Consider the following 18,814-nt stretch of genomic DNA (forward strand, 5'->3'; position numbering starts at 1 on the left):
GATTATGGCAGAATTGCTGTATTGTGATGTTATCGTTATTGTGAGCCATGTATTGTGTATCGTATCGTATCATATCATATTGTATCGTGAGGTACCCTGCGATTCCCACCCCTATGCCAGAGTAATACGGCAAATGGTGACAAGTGTGCCAAACAACCCTGGATATTCATGTTTTTTATGTTCATTTGAAATGTCAGGATAACTTAAATCTAGTAGTTATTAACAACATTTAAAAAAAATATTTATTGGGCATTCTTTAGCCTTTATTTGACAGGACAGTGGATAGAGTTAGGAAGCGAGGGAGAGACATAGGGGGCGACCCGTAGCAGAGGTCTACAGACTGGATTTGAACCCTGGCTGAGCTAACCACGCCCCATAACAACTATTTGAGAATGTACACTACAGCAGAGAGCAAACACCAACAAAATGTGTGTGAAAGCGGCCCCAGCAGTTATAGTCAGCAACCAATACATGAGAACTAAAGGAGATGATGAAGGAGATAACAATGCCTGTGCACACTGGGTGAAATAAGCAGAGGTGGGAAGAGTACTAAACTATTGTACTTAAGTAAAATTACTGTTACATTGATGAATTTTTACTTAACTACAAGTAAAAATCTACTTAAATAAAAGTAAAAAGTAACTCACTTAAAATTTACTCAGAGTAAAAGTTACTTAGTTACTTTTTTAACCTCTAGAGAAGTTTTGTCAATATTTTTGCTTCATTATGAAACACTGGACTGTATATAAAATAAAAATAAAATCCCTATTTAGACTACATTCAAATTTTTGATGTGACTTCACAGACGTTAGCATAATACATTTTTTATTAATATAGACCATAGCATAACTTGTAGCATTAACTAGTTACCAGCAGGTTGCTAGTGCCCACCAATATTAGCAATGTCATGCACCGATGTCTTTTTAGTTAATTTGAGCAAAGCCTCTTACTAAACTATGAAAACTTCTTTTACCAACTACCTGTGTTACAAGCAGGGTGCAAACTACGGGGTGCTCGGCTTCTCTTAATAACCCATGACATGTTATTTTTGCCATTGCCGTTTCTAAATCTTCTGTATCATCATGGATCATGCATAAAATGAGTAGCGTCAGGCTTCATCCAACCAGAGGGAATGATCACCAGCAGTCTGCAGTGAGAGTACAGCTAGGGACGCTGCAGACGGTTGGTGATCGTTCCCTCTGGCTGGATGACTCCCGATGCTCCTGTTTTACTCATGATCCATGTGCTACTCAGGGCCGGCCATGACAGTGTTGGAGCCCATGGCGAGATGTGAAATTTTGAGCATTACACCAATTTATGGTTCATCTCCATCTATATAAAGCAAAACACAATATTCAGGCGGTATGTGACAGTTGCAATGCAATAGAATTCAGGCATTCTGTATGCTATTTCTTTTAAATATGTTTTCTCCTGTAGATCAACTTTTCTAATTCAAATAAAATCCCTGCTGAGTCAGTAGACAAACTTTAAACTTTTTAATATTTCCCTGTTGCTTTTATGTTTTATGTAAATCACTTTGTTGTTGAAATTTTCTATACGAATAAACTTGCCTTACACATGCTTGGACTTCCCTTCTCTTTTGAATCTCCATTTGGGGAAATAACCTCTTTTAATTGGCCTACGTGGGACCTTTTCACCTCAATGATAAATTAATTCATTTTAATTCAGTTATAAACTCCTTGACTTCAATAGCTCCTGTGTTTCAGCAGGTTTTTTGCTCATGTTCAAAACTTTCTGCACATTCAGAATATCTCCCAAAGTTTTCTCTGACATGTCCAGAAAAAAATCACAATATTACGAGACTAACGTCATAATTTATTCAGAGTTCATAATATTTTTATTCTAGCTGGTGTCTACTGTGCTGTGCTTCACATTATTGATCTGCTGGTATATAGCCTATCCTCTTTAGACCGTTAGCGATTTGCGCTGTGCTAGCACCACGGGTCAGCCCTGGTGGTTCTGCAGCTGGGGACTCTCCGCAGCAAGCTGAGTAACAGTCAGTCCTGTCTTTGAGCCACCAGCAAATGTGATTTTTTTTTTTTACTCAGGAACTGCTGTGATTTCAAATGTAGTGAAGTATAGTACTTCAAAGAAAACATACTTAAGTAATAAATGTAAGTAAGTAATAAATGCATAAATATGTGTGATACATATACAAAAATTATCACTACTTGCCATGGTATTTGGGAAACTATATAAATAAATGTATTGTTCCACATTTGGTGTGGCCTGCCCATCCATCTGTTTAATCAAAATGTTTCAGAATAAACAGGGCTATATCATAATTATTCTGCTAAACAGTACTTTATTGTGTGTTCAAGGTTGACCCTGGTCCATACTTTGATTCTTGCGTGAGAGACTCTTGTGCTTGTGACACCGGTGGGGACTGTGAGTGTCTCTGCACTGCTGTGGCTGCCTATGCCAAAGCATGTAATGAAGCTGGGACCTGCGTTAAATGGAGAACTCCTACACTGTGTCGTAAGTTTGGCCATCATCACACCAGGAATATCTGAACTACAGGATTTGAGGTTTTCAAGGGAAACTGGGGTGCTAAAACAAAATCAGAAATTGCCAAAAGATTAAAATGTATTTGTTGTATTAATTACAGTAACACCCTGACATTTGTAATGAGCTGAGAAAAACTTTTGTCTCTTGCAGCTATTTTCTGTGACTACTATAACTCCCCTGGTGGCTGTGAGTGGCACTATAAGCCTTGTGGAGCTGACTGCATGAAAACATGTAGGAATCCATCAGGCAACTGTTCCAACCTCATCACCGCCCTGGAAGGTACATTAGAAAGATCTACTGGCATGTCATCTTCTTGGAATCTGTGCTTTAAGACCAGGAGTGTGCGCAAAGGAGATTGAAAATGGATAAAAGTCCTATGTGAATGTTGTTGTGTGCATTTTTCAGATAGAGCAAGTCTAGATCATTCTCTTTGTAATAATATTTACACACACCCAACAATTCTCACCATGAGCAGTTAGTAGTTTACCATTTTGGTATATTTGTATTTCTACTGGTTAATCACATTTACATTTACATTTACTCACGCTTTTATCCAAAGCGACTTACATTTGAGGAACAACATAGAAGCATCAGAGCATCAAATACAGATCTACAACTGACAATACATACTAGTAAGAGCAGCAATAAATACTAGTAAGAGCTCATAGTTCATATCACATCAATGGGGTAAATACCTAGGGAAGGAAGTAAGAGTTAACAAAAAAAGTGCAATTAATACAAGATAATTGTAAGGGGATAGACAGACAAAAGAGCCATTTGAGTAATCAAAATGCTATAATGGTGTTGCAGGCTGCTATCCACAGTGTCCCCCAACCCAGCCCTACTTTGATGAAGACACCATGAAGTGTGTCGCCTGGGACCAATGTGGATGCTATGATGAACAAGGCACCCATTACAGCATTGGAGATAAGGTTCCATCGAAAAACTGTTACACTTGGTATGTCTCAGACAAAGGATTCAACTTAGTACACAGTAGGCAGTGATGGGTATACCACATTTGGACACTCATGCTGGTGATACAAAATAATTGACTAGAAAATATAACATATTTTGAATGATCAAAGCTGATTGCAAGGATACATTGCTTTTGACCACTACAGAGGAGAGCAGAGGCCTCTGTCTTATCTCTTTAGAAACAAACATTACATTACATTGTACCAGCTTCATATAAAAGCCAATTCACAAACCTGTGAGTAAAGCATATTAATGAGAAATGTCAGCACAGCTTTTATAACAATAGTGGTGATGGTGAATAGTGGAGATGGTGCAGTGGATAAAACACATGCCTTTGGTGTCAGAGACCCGGGTTTGAATCCATTGTGAGCTAGCAATGTATCCCTGAGCAAGTTACTTAACCCCTAGTTAATGGTGATAATTCCGCGACTTCCTCCCGTTGATTAAAGGAAAAAAGTAGATGAGTTGCTTCGTAAGTATGTATGCCAAGAGGCACAACCTATAATATATTTTTCTACACTGCAGCCTTTTAAAGTTATCCCTAATTTTCAGCTTTCCCACCAATGTTTCCAGATATGTCCAATAATAGCATAGTTGAATACACTATTGTTGAAAAGTAATGGAGGAATTAGTAGAGGAACAATGTCTCTTAAATTTGTTTTCCAATATTCCCAAATGTTATTTTGTGTGTCTTAAAGCATTTTTCCAAATGCAATGACATGACCAAAATATCCTCCTTTTTCAAAGTTCCTGTACAGACTCTGGAATAAAATGCAGCTACAATGTAAACTGTAAGTACACATATTCACTGACAGTGTGTTTATATAATAATTTATTTGTGTATATATATGAAATGTATGAATAAATACTACTACTAATAATACCTGCTCGATCTGCAGCTTGTACATGCTACATTAATGGAAAAACCTACGAATATGGGGAAACCATCTATAATACCACGGATGGGCTAGGAAATTGTATCATAGCGGAGTGTGGGGACAATGGAATCATGAAGGGGAACATAGACAAATGCTTAACAACCACCACCCCTGGCCCTACAACAACCCCCTTTACATTCAGCACAGCTGGAAAAACCTCAGGTACCTGTATCTATACAGCATAGCTATTGATCCTGCTCTCTTGTTCAAAATAACTGCTGAAAAAGATTAAATATTTCATGTACAGAAACCGTACTGAACATAGTATGTCTGATTTTAACACAGTTGTAACTACATCACCATCAAAAACCACAAAAGAAACGACAGCCAAAACTGTAGAAACAACTGCATCAGAAGCGTCAACGGTACCAGTTCAGACAACAAAGCCAACAAGAGTCACCACAGGCCAAGTTGCAATCTCTACCACAGCTGTTGTTGAAACCACGACACCAGTACCAGGTGTCACAACGATAAGTCAAGAAACACCTGTGGTAACTTCAAGACCTTCTGTTGCTACCACAACTACTAAAGTACCATCAACAACAACTAAAGGAACCACAGTACAACCTGTTGAAACAACCACATCAGAAGCAACAACATTAAAGGTTGAGACAACAAAACCAACCACAGAAGTCACAACTGGCCCAGTGACAGTTTCAACCACAGCTGTGATTGAAACTACAACCGTAGTGCCAAGTCTCACAACAACAAGCCCAGAAACAACTGTCGTAACGTCAAGACCTTCAGTTGGTACTACATCTACTAAAGTACCATCAACAACAACTAAAGGAACCACAGTACAACCTATTGAAACAACCACATCAGAAGCAACAACAGTAAAGGTTGAGACAACAAAACCAACCACAGAAGTCACCACTGGCCCAGTGACAGTTTCAACCACAGCTGTGATTGAAACTACAACCTTGGTGCCAAGTCGCACAACAACAAGCCCAGAAAAACCTGTGATAACATCAGCACCCTCTGTTGGTACCACAACTACTAAAGTACCATCAACAACAACTAAAGGAACCACAGTACAACCTGTTGAAACAACCACATCAGAAGCAACAACAGTAAAGGTTGAGACAACAAAACCAACTAAAGAAGTCACCACTGGCCCAGTAACAGTTTCAACCACAGCTGTTATCGAAACTACAACCTTAGTGCCAAGTCTCACAACAACAAGCCCAGAAACACCTGTGGTAACATCAGCACCCTCTGTTGGTACCACAACTACTAAAGTACCATCAACAACAACTAAAGGAACCACAGTACAACCTATTGAAACAACCACATCAGAAGCAACAACAGTAAAGGTTGAGACAACAAAACCAACTAAAGAAGTCACCACTGGCCCAGTGACAGTTTCAACCACAGCTGTTATCGAAACTACAACCTTAGTGCCAAGTCTCACAACAACAAGCCCAGAAACAACTGTGGTAACATCAGCACCCTCTGTTGGTACCACAACTACTAAAATACCATCAACAACAACTAAAGGAACCACAGTACAACCTGTTGAAACAACCACATCAGAAGCAACAACAGTAAAGGTTGAGACAATAAAACCAACTAAAGAAGTCACCACTGGCCCAGTGACAGTTTCAACCACAGCTGTGATTGAAACTACAACCGTAGTGACAAGTCTCAAACAACAAGACCAGAAACAACTGTCGTAACGTCAAGACCTTCAGTTGGTACTACATCTACTAAAGTACCATCAACAACAACTAAAGGAACCACAGTACAACCTGTTGAAACAACCACATCAGAAGCAACAACAGTAAAGGTTGAGACAACAAAACCAACTAAAGAAGTCACCACTGGCCCAGTGACAGTTTCAACCACAGCTGTTATCGAAACTACAACCTTAGTGCCAAGTCTCACAACAACAAGCCCAGAAACACCTGTGGTAACATCAGCACCCTCTGTTGGTACCACAACTACTAAAGTACCATCAACAACAACTAAAGGAACCACAGTACAACCTGTTGAAACAACCACATCAGAAGCAACAACAGTAAAGGTTGAGACAACAAAACCAACCAAAGAAGTCACCACTGGCCCAGTAAAGTTTCAACCACAGCTGTTATTGAAACTACAACCTTAGTGCCAAGTCTCACAACAACAAGCCCAGAAACAACTGTGGTAACATCAAGACCTTCTGTTGGTACCACAACTACTAAAGTACCATCAACAACAACTAAAGGAACCACAGTACAACCTGTTGAAACAACCACATCAGAAGCAACAACAGTAAAGGTTGAGACAACAAAACCAACTAAAGAAGTCACCACTGGCCCAGTGACAGTTTCAACCACAGCTGTTATCGAAACTACAACCTTAGTGCCAAGTCTCACAACAACAAGCCCAGAAACACCTGTGGTAACATCATCACCCTCTGTTGGTACCACAACTACTAAAGTACCATCAACAACAACTAAGGAACCACAGTACAACCTGTTGAAACAACCACATCAGAAGCAACAACAGTAAAGGTTGAGACAACAAAACCAACTAAAGAAGTCACCACTGGCCCAGTGACAGTTTCAACCACAGCTGTTATCGAAACTACAACCTTAGTGCCAAGTCTCACAACAACAAGCCCAGAAACACCTGTGGTAACATCAGCACCCTCTGTTGGTACCACAACTACTAAAGTACCATCAACAACAACTAAAGGAACCACAGTACAACCTGTTGAAACAACCACATCAGAAGCAACAACAGTAAAGGTTGAGACAACAAAACCAACTAAAGAAGTCACCACTGGCCCAGTGACAGTTTCAACCACAGCTGTTATCGAAACTACAACCTTAGTGCCAAGTCTCACAACAACAAGCCCAGAAACAACTGTGGTAACATCAGCACCCTCTGTTGGTACCACAACTACTAAAGTACCATCAACAACAACTAAAGGAACCACAGTACAACCTGTTGAAACAACCACATCAGAAGCAACAACAGTAAAGGTTGAGACAAAAAACCAACTAAAGAAGTCACCACTGGCCCAGTGACAGTTTCAACCACAGCTGTGATTGAAACTACAACCTTAGTGCCAAGTCTCACAACAACAAGCCCAGAAACAACTGTGGTAACATCAAGACCTTGTTGGTACTACACTACTAAAGTACCATCAACAACAACTAAAGGAACCACAGTACAACCTGTTGAAACAACCACATCAGAAGCAACAACAGTAAAGGTTGAGACAACAAAACCAACCAGAAGTCACCACTGGCCCAGTGACAGTTTCAACCACAGCTGTGATTGAAACTACAACCTTAGTGCCAAGTCTCACAACAACAAGCCCAGAAACAACTGTGGTAACATCAAGACCTTGTTGGTACCACAACTACTAAAGTACCATCAACAACAACTAAGGAACCACAGTACAACCTGTTGAAACAACCACATCAGAAGCAACAACAGTAAAGGTTGAGACAACAAAACCAATAAAGAAGTCACCACTGGCCCAGTAACAGTTTCAACCACAGCTGTTATCGAAACTACAACCTTAGTGCCAAGTCTCACAACAACAAGCCCAGAAACACCTGTGGTAACATCAGCACCCTCTGTTGGTACCACAACTACTAAAGTACCATCAACAACAACTAAGGAACCACAGTACAACCTGTTGAAACAACCACATCAGAAGCAACAACAGTAAAGGTTGAGACAACAAAACCAACCAAAGAAGTCACCACTGGCCCAGTGACAGTTTCAACCACAGCTGTTATCGAAACTACAACCTTAGTGCCAAGTCTCACAACAACAAGCCCAGAAACACCTGTGGTAACATCAGCACCCTCTGTTGGTACCACAACTACTAAAGTACCATCAACAACAACTAAAGGAACCACAGTACAACCTGTTGAAACAACCACATCAGAAGCAACAACAGTAAAGGTTGAGACAACAAAACCAACCAAAGAAGTCACCACTGGCCCAGTAACAGTTTCAACCACAGCTGTTATTGAAACTACAACCTTAGTGCCAAGTCTCACAACAACAAGCCCAGAAACAACTGTGGTAACATCAGACCTTCTGTTGGTACCACAACTACTAAAGTACCATCAACAACAACTAAAGGAACCACAGTACAACCTGTTGAAACAACCACATCAGAAGCAACAACAGTAAAGGTTGAGACAACAAAACCAACCAAAGAAGTCACCACTGGCCCAGTGACAGTTTCAACCACAGCTGTGATTGAAACTACAACCGTAGTGCCAAGTCTCACAACAACAAGCCCAGAAACACCTGTGGTAACATCAGCACCCTCTGTTGGTACTACAACTACTAAAGTACCATCAACAACAACTAAAGGAACCACAGTACAACCTGTTGAAACAACCACATCAGAAGCAACAACAGTAAAGGTTGAGACAACAAAACCAACTAAAGAAGTCACCACTGGCCCAGTGACAGTTTCAACCACAGCTGTTATCGAAACTACAACCTTAGTGCCAAGTCTCACAACAACAAGCCCAGAAACACCTGTGGTAACATCAGCACCCTCTGTTGGTACCACAACTACTAAAGTACCATCAACAACAACTAAAGGAACCACAGTACAACCTGTTGAAACAACCACATCAGAAGCAACAACAGTAAAGGTTGAGACAACAAAACCAACTAAAGAAGTCACCACTGGCCCAGTGACAGTTTCAACCACAGCTGTGATTGAAACTACAACCTTAGTGCCAAGTCTCACAACAACAAGCCCAGAAACAACTGTGGTAACATCAAGACCTTCTGTTGGTACTACAACTACTAAAGTACCATCAACAACAACTAAAGGAACCACAGTACAACCTGTTGAAACAACCACATCAGAAGCAACAACAGTAAAGGTTGAGACAACAAAACCAACTAAAGAAGTCACCACTGGCCCAGTAACAGTTTCAACCACAGCTGTATCGAAACTACAACCTTAGTGCCAAGTCTCACAACAACAAGCCCAGAAACACCTGTGGTAACATCAGCACCTCTGTTGGTACCACAACTACTAAAGTACCATCAACAACAACTAAAGGAACCACAGTACAACCTGTTGAAACAACCACATCAGAAGCAACAACAGTAAAGGTTGAGACAACAAAACCAACCAAAGAAGTCACCACTGGCCCAGTAACAGTTTCAACCACAGCTGTTATTGAAACTACAACCTTAGTGCCAAGTCTCACAACAACAAGCCCAGAAACAACTGTGGTAACATCAAGACCTCTGTTGGTACCACAACTACTAAAGTACCATCAACAACAACTAAAGGAACCACAGTACAACCTGTTGAAACAACCACATCAGAAGCAACAACAGTAAAGGTTGAGACAACAAAACCAACCAAAGAAGTCACCACTGGCCCAGTGACAGTTTCAACCACAGCTGTTATCGAAACTACAACCTTAGTGCCAAGTCTCACAACAACAAGCCCAGAAACACCTGTGGTAACATCAGCACCCTCTGTTGGTACCACAACTACTAAAGTACCATCAACAACAACTAAAGGAACCACAGTACAACCTGTTGAAACAACCACATCAGAAGCAACAACAGTAAAGGTTGAGACAACAAAACCAACCAAAGAAGTCACCACTGGCCCAGTGACAGTTTCAACCACAGCTGTTATTGAAACTACAACCTTAGTGCCAAGTCTCACAACAACAAGCCCAGAAACAACTGTGGTAACATCAGACCTTCTGTTGGTACCACAACTACTAAAGTACCATCAACAACAACTAAGGAACCACAGTACAACCTGTTGAAACAACCACATCAGAAGCAACAACAGTAAAGGTTGAGACAACAAAACCAACCAGAAGTCACCACTGGCCCAGTGACAGTTTCAACCACAGCTGTTATTGAAACTACAACCTTAGTGCCAAGTCTCACAACAACAAGCCCAGAAACACCTGTGGTAACATCAGCACCCTCTGTTGGTACCACAACTACTAAAGTACCATCAACAACAACTAAAGGAACCACAGTACAACCTGTTGAAACAACCACATCAGAAGCAACAACAGTAAAGGTTGAGACAACAAAACCAACCAAAGAAGTCACCACTGGCCCAGTAACAGTTTCAACCACAGCTGTTATTGAAACTACAACCTTAGTGCCAAGTCTCACAACAACAAGCCCAGAAACAACTGTGGTAACATCAAGACCTTCTGTTGGTACCACAACTACTAAAGTACCATCAACAACAACTAAAGGAACCACAGTACAACCTGTTGAAACAACCACATCAGAAGCAACAACAGTAAAGGTTGAGACAACAAAACCAACTAAAGAAGTCACCACTGGCCCAGTGACAGTTTCAACCACAGCTGTTATCGAAACTACAACCTTAGTGCCAAGTCTCACAACAACAAGCCCAGAAACACCTGTGGTAACATCAGCACCCTCTGTTGGTACCACAACTACTAAAGTACCATCAACAACAACTAAAGGAACCACAGTACAACCTGTTGAAACAACCACATCAGAAGCAACAACAGTAAAGGTTGAGACAACAAAACCAACCAAAGAAGTCACCACTGGCCCAGTAACAGTTTCAACCACAGCTGTTATTGAAACTACAACCTTAGTGCCAAGTCTCACAACAACAAGCCCAGAAACAACTGTGGTAACATCAGACCTTCTGTTGGTACCACAACTACTAAAGTACCATCAACAACAACTAAAGGAACCACAGTACAACCTGTTGAAACAACCACATCAGAAGCAACAACAGTAAAGGTTGAGACAACAAAACCAACTAAAGAAGTCACCACTGGCCCAGTGACAGTTTCAACCACAGCTGTTATCGAAACTACAACCTTAGTGCCAAGTCTCACAACAACAAGCCCAGAAACACCTGTGGTAACATCAGCACCTCTGTTGGTACCACAACTACTAAAGTACCATCAACAACAACTAAGGAACCACAGTACAACCTGTTGAAACAACCACATCAGAAGCAACAACAGTAAAGGTTGAGACAACAAAACCAACCAAAGAAGTCACCACTGGCCCAGTACAGTTTCAACCACAGCTGTTATTGAAACTACAACCTTAGTGCCAAGTCTCACAACAACAAGCCCAGAAACAACTGTGGTAACATCAGACCTTCTGTTGGTACCACAACTACTAAAGTACCATCAACAACAACTAAAGGAACCACAGTACAACCTGTTGAAACAACCACATCAGAAGCAACAACAGTAAAGGTTGAGACAACAAAACCAACTAAAGAAGTCACCACTGGCCCAGTGACAGTTTCAACCACAGCTGTTATCGAAACTACAACCTTAGTGCCAAGTCTCACAACAACAAGCCCAGAAACACCTGTGGTAACATCAGCACCTCTGTTGGTACCACAACTACTAAAGTACCATCAACAACAACTAAAGGAACCACAGTACAACCTGTTGAAACAACCACATCAGAAGCAACAACAGTAAAGGTTGAGACAACAAAACCAACCAAAGAAGTCACCACTGGCCCAGTAACAGTTTCAACCACAGCTGTTATTGAAACTACAACCTTAGTGCCAAGTCTCACAACAACAAGCCCAGAAACACTGTGGTAACATCAAGACTTCTGTTGGTACCACAACTACTAAAGTACCATCAACAACAACTAAGGAACCACAGTACAACCTGTTGAAACAACCACATCAGAAGCAACAACAGTAAAGGTTGAGACAACAAAACCAACCAAAGAAGTCACCACTGGCCCAGTAACAGTTTCAACCACAGCTGTTATTGAAACTACAACCTTAGTGCCAAGTCTCACAACAACAAGCCCAGAAACAACTGTGGTAACATCAGACCTTCTGTTGGTACCACAACTACTAAAGTACCATCAACAACAACTAAAGGAACCACAGTACAACCTGTTGAAACAACCACATCAGAAGCAACAACAGTAAAGGTTGAGACAACAAAACCAACTAAAGAAGTCACCACTGGCCCAGTGACAGTTTCAACCACAGCTGTTATCGAAACTACAACCTTAGTGCCAAGTCTCACAACAACAAGCCCAGAAACACTGTGGTAACATCAGCACCTCTGTTGGTACCACAACTACTAAAGTACCATCAACAACAACTAAAGGAACCACAGTACAACCTGTTGAAACAACCACATCAGAAGCAACAACAGTAAAGGTTGAGACAACAAAACCAACCAAAGAAGTCACCACTGGCCCAGTACAGTTTCAACCACAGCTGTTATTGAAACTACAACCTTAGTGCCAAGTCTCACAACAACAAGCCCAGAAACACTGTGGTAACATCAGACCTCTGTTGGTACCACAACTACTAAAGTACCATCAACAACAACTAAAGGAACCACAGTACAACCTGTTGAAACAACCACATCAGAAGCAACAACAGTAAAGGTTGAGACAACAAAACCAACTAAAGAAGTCACCACTGGCCCAGTGACAGTTTCAACCACAGCTGTTATCGAAACTACAACCTTAGTGCCAAGTCTCACAACAACAAGCCCAGAAACACTGTGGTAACATCAGCACCTCTGTTGGTACCACAACTACTAAAGTACCATCAACAACAACTAAAGGAACCACAGTACAACCTGTTGAAACAACCACATCAGAAGCAACAACAGTAAAGGTTGAGACAACAAAACCAACCAAAGAAGTCACCACTGGCCCAGTACAGTTTCAACCACAGCTGTTATTGAAACTACAACCTTAGTGCCAAGTCTCACAACAACAAGCCCAGAAAACTGTGGTAACATCAGACCTCTGTTGGTACCACAACTACTAAAGTACCATCAACAACAACTAAAGGAACCACAGTACAACCTGTTGAAACAACCACATCAGAAGCAACAACAGTAAAGGTTGAGACAACAAAACCAACTAAAGAAGTCACCACTGGCCCAGTGACAGTTTCAACCACAGCTGTTATCGAAACTACAACCTTAGTGCCAAGTCTCACAACAACAAGCCCAGAAACACCTGTGGTAACATCAGCACCTCTGTTGGTACCACAACTACTAAAGTACCATCAACAACAACTAAGGAACCACAGTACAACCTGTTGAAACAACCACATCAGAAGCAACAACAGTAAAGGTTGAGACAACAAAACCAACCAAAGAAGTCACCACTGGCCCAGTAACAGTTTCAACCACAGCTGTTATTGAAACTACAACCTTAGTGCCAAGTCTCACAACAACAAGCCCAGAAACACTGTGGTAACATCAGACCTCTGTTGGTACCACAACTACTAAAGTACCATCAACAACAACTAAAGGAACCACAGTACAACCTGTTGAAACAACCACATCAGAAGCAACAACAGTAAAGGTTGAGACAACAAAACCAACTAAAGAAGTCACCACTGGCCCAGTGACAGTTTCAACCACAGCTGTTATGAAACTACAACCTTAGTGCCAAGTCTCACAACAACAAGCCCAGAAACACCTGTGGTAACATCAGCACCCTCTGTTGGTACCACAACTACTAAAGTACCATCAACAACAACTAAAGGAACCACAGTACAACCTGTTGAAACAACCACATCAGAAGCAACAACAGTAAAGGTTGAGACAACAAAACCAACCAAAGAAGTCACCACTGGCCCAGTACAGTTTCAACCACAGCTGTTATTGAAACTACAACCTTAGTGCCAAGTCTCACAACAACAAGCCCAGAAACACTGTGGTAACATCAAGACCTCTGTTGGTACCACAACTACTAAAGTACCATCAACAACAACTAAGGAACCACAGTACAACCTGTTGAAACAACCACATCAGAAGCAACAACAGTAAAGGTTGAGACAACAAAACCAACCAAAGAAGTCACCACTGGCCCAGTAACAGTTTCAACCACAGCTGTTATTGAAACTACAACCTTAGTGCCAAGTCTCACAACAACAAGCCCAGAAACACTGTGGTAACATCAGACCTTCTGTTGGTACCACAACTACTAAAGTACCATCAACAACAACTAAAGGAACCACAGTACAACCTGTTGAAACAACCACATCAGAAGCAACAACAGTAAAGGTTGAGACAACAAAACCAACTAAAGAAGTCACCACTGGCCCAGTGACAGTTTCAACCACAGCTGTTATCGAAACTACAACCTTAGTGCCAAGTCTCACAACAACAAGCCCAGAAACCTGTGGTAACATCAGCACCTCTGTTGGTACCACAACTACTAAAGTACCATCAACAACAACTAAAGGAACCACAGTACAACCTGTTGAAACAACCACATCAGAAGCAACAACAGTAAAGGTTGAGACAACAAAACCAACCAAAGAAGTCACCACTGGCCCAGTACAGTTTCAACCACAGCTGTTATTGAAACTACAACCTTAGTGCCAAGTCTCACAACAACAAGCCCAGAAACAACTGTGGTAACATCAGACCTTCTGTTGGTACCACAACTACTAAAGTACCATCAACAACAACTAAGGGAACCACAGTACAACCTGTTGAAACAACCACATCAGAAGCAACAACAGTAAAGGTTGAGACAACAAAACCAACTAAAGAAGTCACCACTGGCCCAGTGACAGTTTCAACCACAGCTGTTATTGAAACTACAACCTTAGTGCCAAGTCTCACAACAACAAGCCCAGAAACACCTGTGGTAACATCAGCACCTCTGTTGGTACCACAACTACTAAAGTACCATCAACAACAACTAAAGGAACCACAGTACAACCTGTTGAAACAACCACATCAGAAGCAACAACAGTAAAGGTTGAGACAACAAAACCAACCAAAGAAGTCACCACTGGCCCAGTAACAGTTTCAACCACAGCTGTTATTGAAACTACAACCTTAGTGCCAAGTCTCACAACAACAAGCCCAGAAACAACTGTGGTAACATCAAGACCTTCTGTTGGTACCACAACTACTAAAGTACCATCAACAACAACTAAGGAACCACAGTACAACCTGTTGAAACAACCACATCAGAAGCAACAACAGTAAAGGTTGAGACAACAAAACCAACTAAAGAAGTCACCACTGGCCCAGTGACAGTTTCAACCACAGCTGTTATTGAAACTACAACCTTAGTGCCAAGTCTCACAACAACAAGCCCAGAAACACCTGTGGTAACATCAGCACCCTCTGTTGGTACCACAACTACTAAAGTACCATCAACAACAACTAAAGGAACCACAGTACAACCTGTTGAAACAACCACATCAGAAGCAACAACAGTAAAGGTTGAGACAACAAAACCAACCAAAGAAGTCACCACTGGCCCAGTAACAGTTTCAACCACAGCTGTTATTGAAACTACAACCTTAGTGCCAAGTCTCACAACAACAAGCCCAGAAACAACTGTGGTAACATCAAGACCTCTGTTGGTACCACAACTACTAAAGTACCATCAACAACAACTAAAGGAACCACAGTACAACCTGTTGAAACAACCACATCAGAAGCAACAACAGTAAAGGTTGAGACAACAAAACCAACTAAAGAAGTCACCACTGGCCCAGTGACAGTTTCAACCACAGCTGTTATCGAAACTACAACCTTAGTGCCAAGTCTCACAACAACAAGCCCAGAAACACTGTGGTAACATCAGCACCCTCTGTTGGTACCACAACTACTAAAGTACCATCAACAACAACTAAAGGAACCACAGTACAACCTGTTGAAACAACCACATCAGAAGCAACAACAGTAAAGGTTGAGACAACAAAACCAACCAAAGAAGTCACCACTGGCCCAGTAACAGTTTCAACCACAGCTGTTATTGAAACTACAACCTTAGTGCCAAGTCTCACAACAACAAGCCCAGAAACAACTGTGGTAACATCAAGACCTTCTGTTGGTACCACAACTACTAAAGTACCATCAACAACAACTAAGGAACCACAGTACAACCTGTTGAAACAACCACATCAGAAGCAACAACAGTAAAGGTTGAGACAACAAAACCAACTAAAGAAGTCACCACTGGCCCAGTGACAGTTTCAACCACAGCTGTTATTGAAACTACAACCTTAGTGCCAAGTCTCACAACAACAAGCCCAGAAACACCTGTGGTAACATCAGCACCCTCTGTTGGTACCACAACTACTAAAGTACCATCAACAACAACTAAAGGAACCACAGTACAACCTGTTGAAACAACCACATCAGAAGCAACAACAGTAAAGGTTGAGACAACAAAACCAACCAAAGAAGTCACCACTGGCCCAGTGACAGTTTCAACCACAGCTGTTATTGAAACTACAACCTTAGTGCCAAGTCACAACAACAAGCCCAGAAACACCTGTGGTAACATCAGCACCCTCTGTTGGTACCACAACTACTAAAGTACCATCAACAACAACTAAAGGAACCACAGTACAACCTGTTGAAACAACCACATCAGAAGCAACAACAGTAAAGGTTGAGACAACAAAACCAACCAAAGAAGTCACCACTGGCCCAGTGACAGTTTCAACCACAGCTGTTATTGAAACTACAACCTTAGTGCCAAGTCTCACAACAACAAGCCCAGAAACACCTGTGGTAACATCAGCACCTCTGTTGGTACCACAACTACTAAAGTACCATCAACAACAACTAAGGAACCACAGTACAACCTGTTGAAACAACCACATCAGAAGCAACAACAGTAAAGGTTGAGACAACAAAACCAACCAAAGAAGTCACCACTGGCCCAGTAACAGTTTCAACCACAGCTGTGATTGAAACTACAACCTTAGTGCCAAGTCTCACAACAACAAGCCCAGAAACAACTGTGGTAACATCAAGACCTTCTGTTGGTACCACAACTACTAAAGTACCATCAACAACAACTAAGGAACCACAGTACAACCTGTTGAAACAACCACATCAGAAGCAACAACAGTAAAGGTTGAGACAACAAAACCAACCAAAGAAGTCACCACTGGCCCAGTGACAGTTTCAACCACAGCTGTTTTCGAAACTACAACCTTAGTGCCAAGTCTCACAACAACAAGCCCAGAAACACCTGTGGTAACATCAGCACCCTCTGTTGGTACCACAACTACTAAAGTACCATCAACAACAACTAAGGAACCACAGTACAACCTGTTGAAACAACCACATCAGAAGCAACAACAGTAAAGGTTGAGACAACAAAACCAACCAAAGAAGTCACCACTGGCCCAGTGACAGTTTCAACCACAGCTGTTATCGAAACTACAACCTTAGTGCCAAGTCTCACAACAACAAGCCCAGAAACACCTGTGGTAACATCAGCACCCTCTGTTGGTACCACAACTACTAAAGTACCATCAACAACAACTAAGGAACCACAGTACAACCTGTTGAAACAACCACATCAGAAGCAACAACAGTAAAGGTTGAGACAACAAAACCAACCAAAGAAGTCACCACTGGCCCAGTAACAGTTTCAACCACAGCTGTTATTGAAACTACAACCTTAGTGCCAAGTCTCACAACAACAAGCCCAGAAACAACTGTGGTAACATCAAGACCTTCTGTTGGTACCACAACTACTAAAGTACCATCAACAACAACTAAAGGAACCACAGTACAACCTGTTGAAACAACCACATCAGAAGCAACAACAGTAAAGGTTGAGACAACAAAACCAACTAAAGAAGTCACCACTGGCCCAGTGACAGTTTCAACCACAGCTGTTTTCGAAACTACAACCTTAGTGCCAAGTCTCACAACAACAAGCCCAGAAACACCTGTGGTAACATCAGCACCCTCTGTTGGTACCACAACTACTAAAGTACCATCAACAACAACTAAGGAACCACAGTACAACCTGTTGAAACAACCACATCAGAAGCAACAACAGTAAAGGTTGAGACAACAAAACCAACCAAAGAAGTCACCACTGGCCCAGTAACAGTTTCAACCACAGCTGTTATTGAAACTACAACCTTAGTGCCAAGTCTCACAACAACAAGCCCAGAAACAACTGTGGTAACATCAAGACCTTCTGTTGGTACCACAACTACTAAAGTACCATCAACAACAACTAAAGGAACCACAGTACAACCTGTTGAAACAACCACATCAGAAGCAACAACAGTAAAGGTTGAGACAACAAAACCAACTAAAGAAGTCACCACTGGCCCAGTGACAGTTTCAACCACAGCTGTTATCGAAACTACAACCTTAGTGCCAAGTCTCACAACAACAAGCCCAGAAACACCTGTGGTAACATCAGCACCCTCTGTTGGTACCACAACTACTAAAGTACCATCAACAACAACTAAAGGAACCACAGTACAACCTGTTGAAACAACCACATCAGAAGCAACAACAGTAAAGGTTGAGACAACAAAACCAACCAAAGAAGTAACCACTGGCCCAGTGACAGTTTCAACCACAGCTGTTATTGAAACTACAACCTTAGTGCCAAGTCTC

The 18,814-nt window shown here is 41.5% G+C and overlaps 1 pseudogene; it reads left to right on the forward strand.

The window, feature by feature from the left end:
* LOC119883210 overlaps nt 1-18,814 on the forward strand; it is a 51,677-nt pseudogene that overhangs the window by 14,275 nt on the left and 18,588 nt on the right.

The sequence above is a fragment of the Micropterus salmoides genome, unplaced genomic scaffold, assembly GCF_014851395.1.
Source record: "Micropterus salmoides isolate LMB-PRFRI ecotype aquatic unplaced genomic scaffold, ASM1485139v1 Ms_hic_scaffold_3, whole genome shotgun sequence".
NCBI classification, from domain to species: domain Eukaryota; kingdom Metazoa; phylum Chordata; class Actinopteri; order Centrarchiformes; family Centrarchidae; genus Micropterus; species Micropterus salmoides.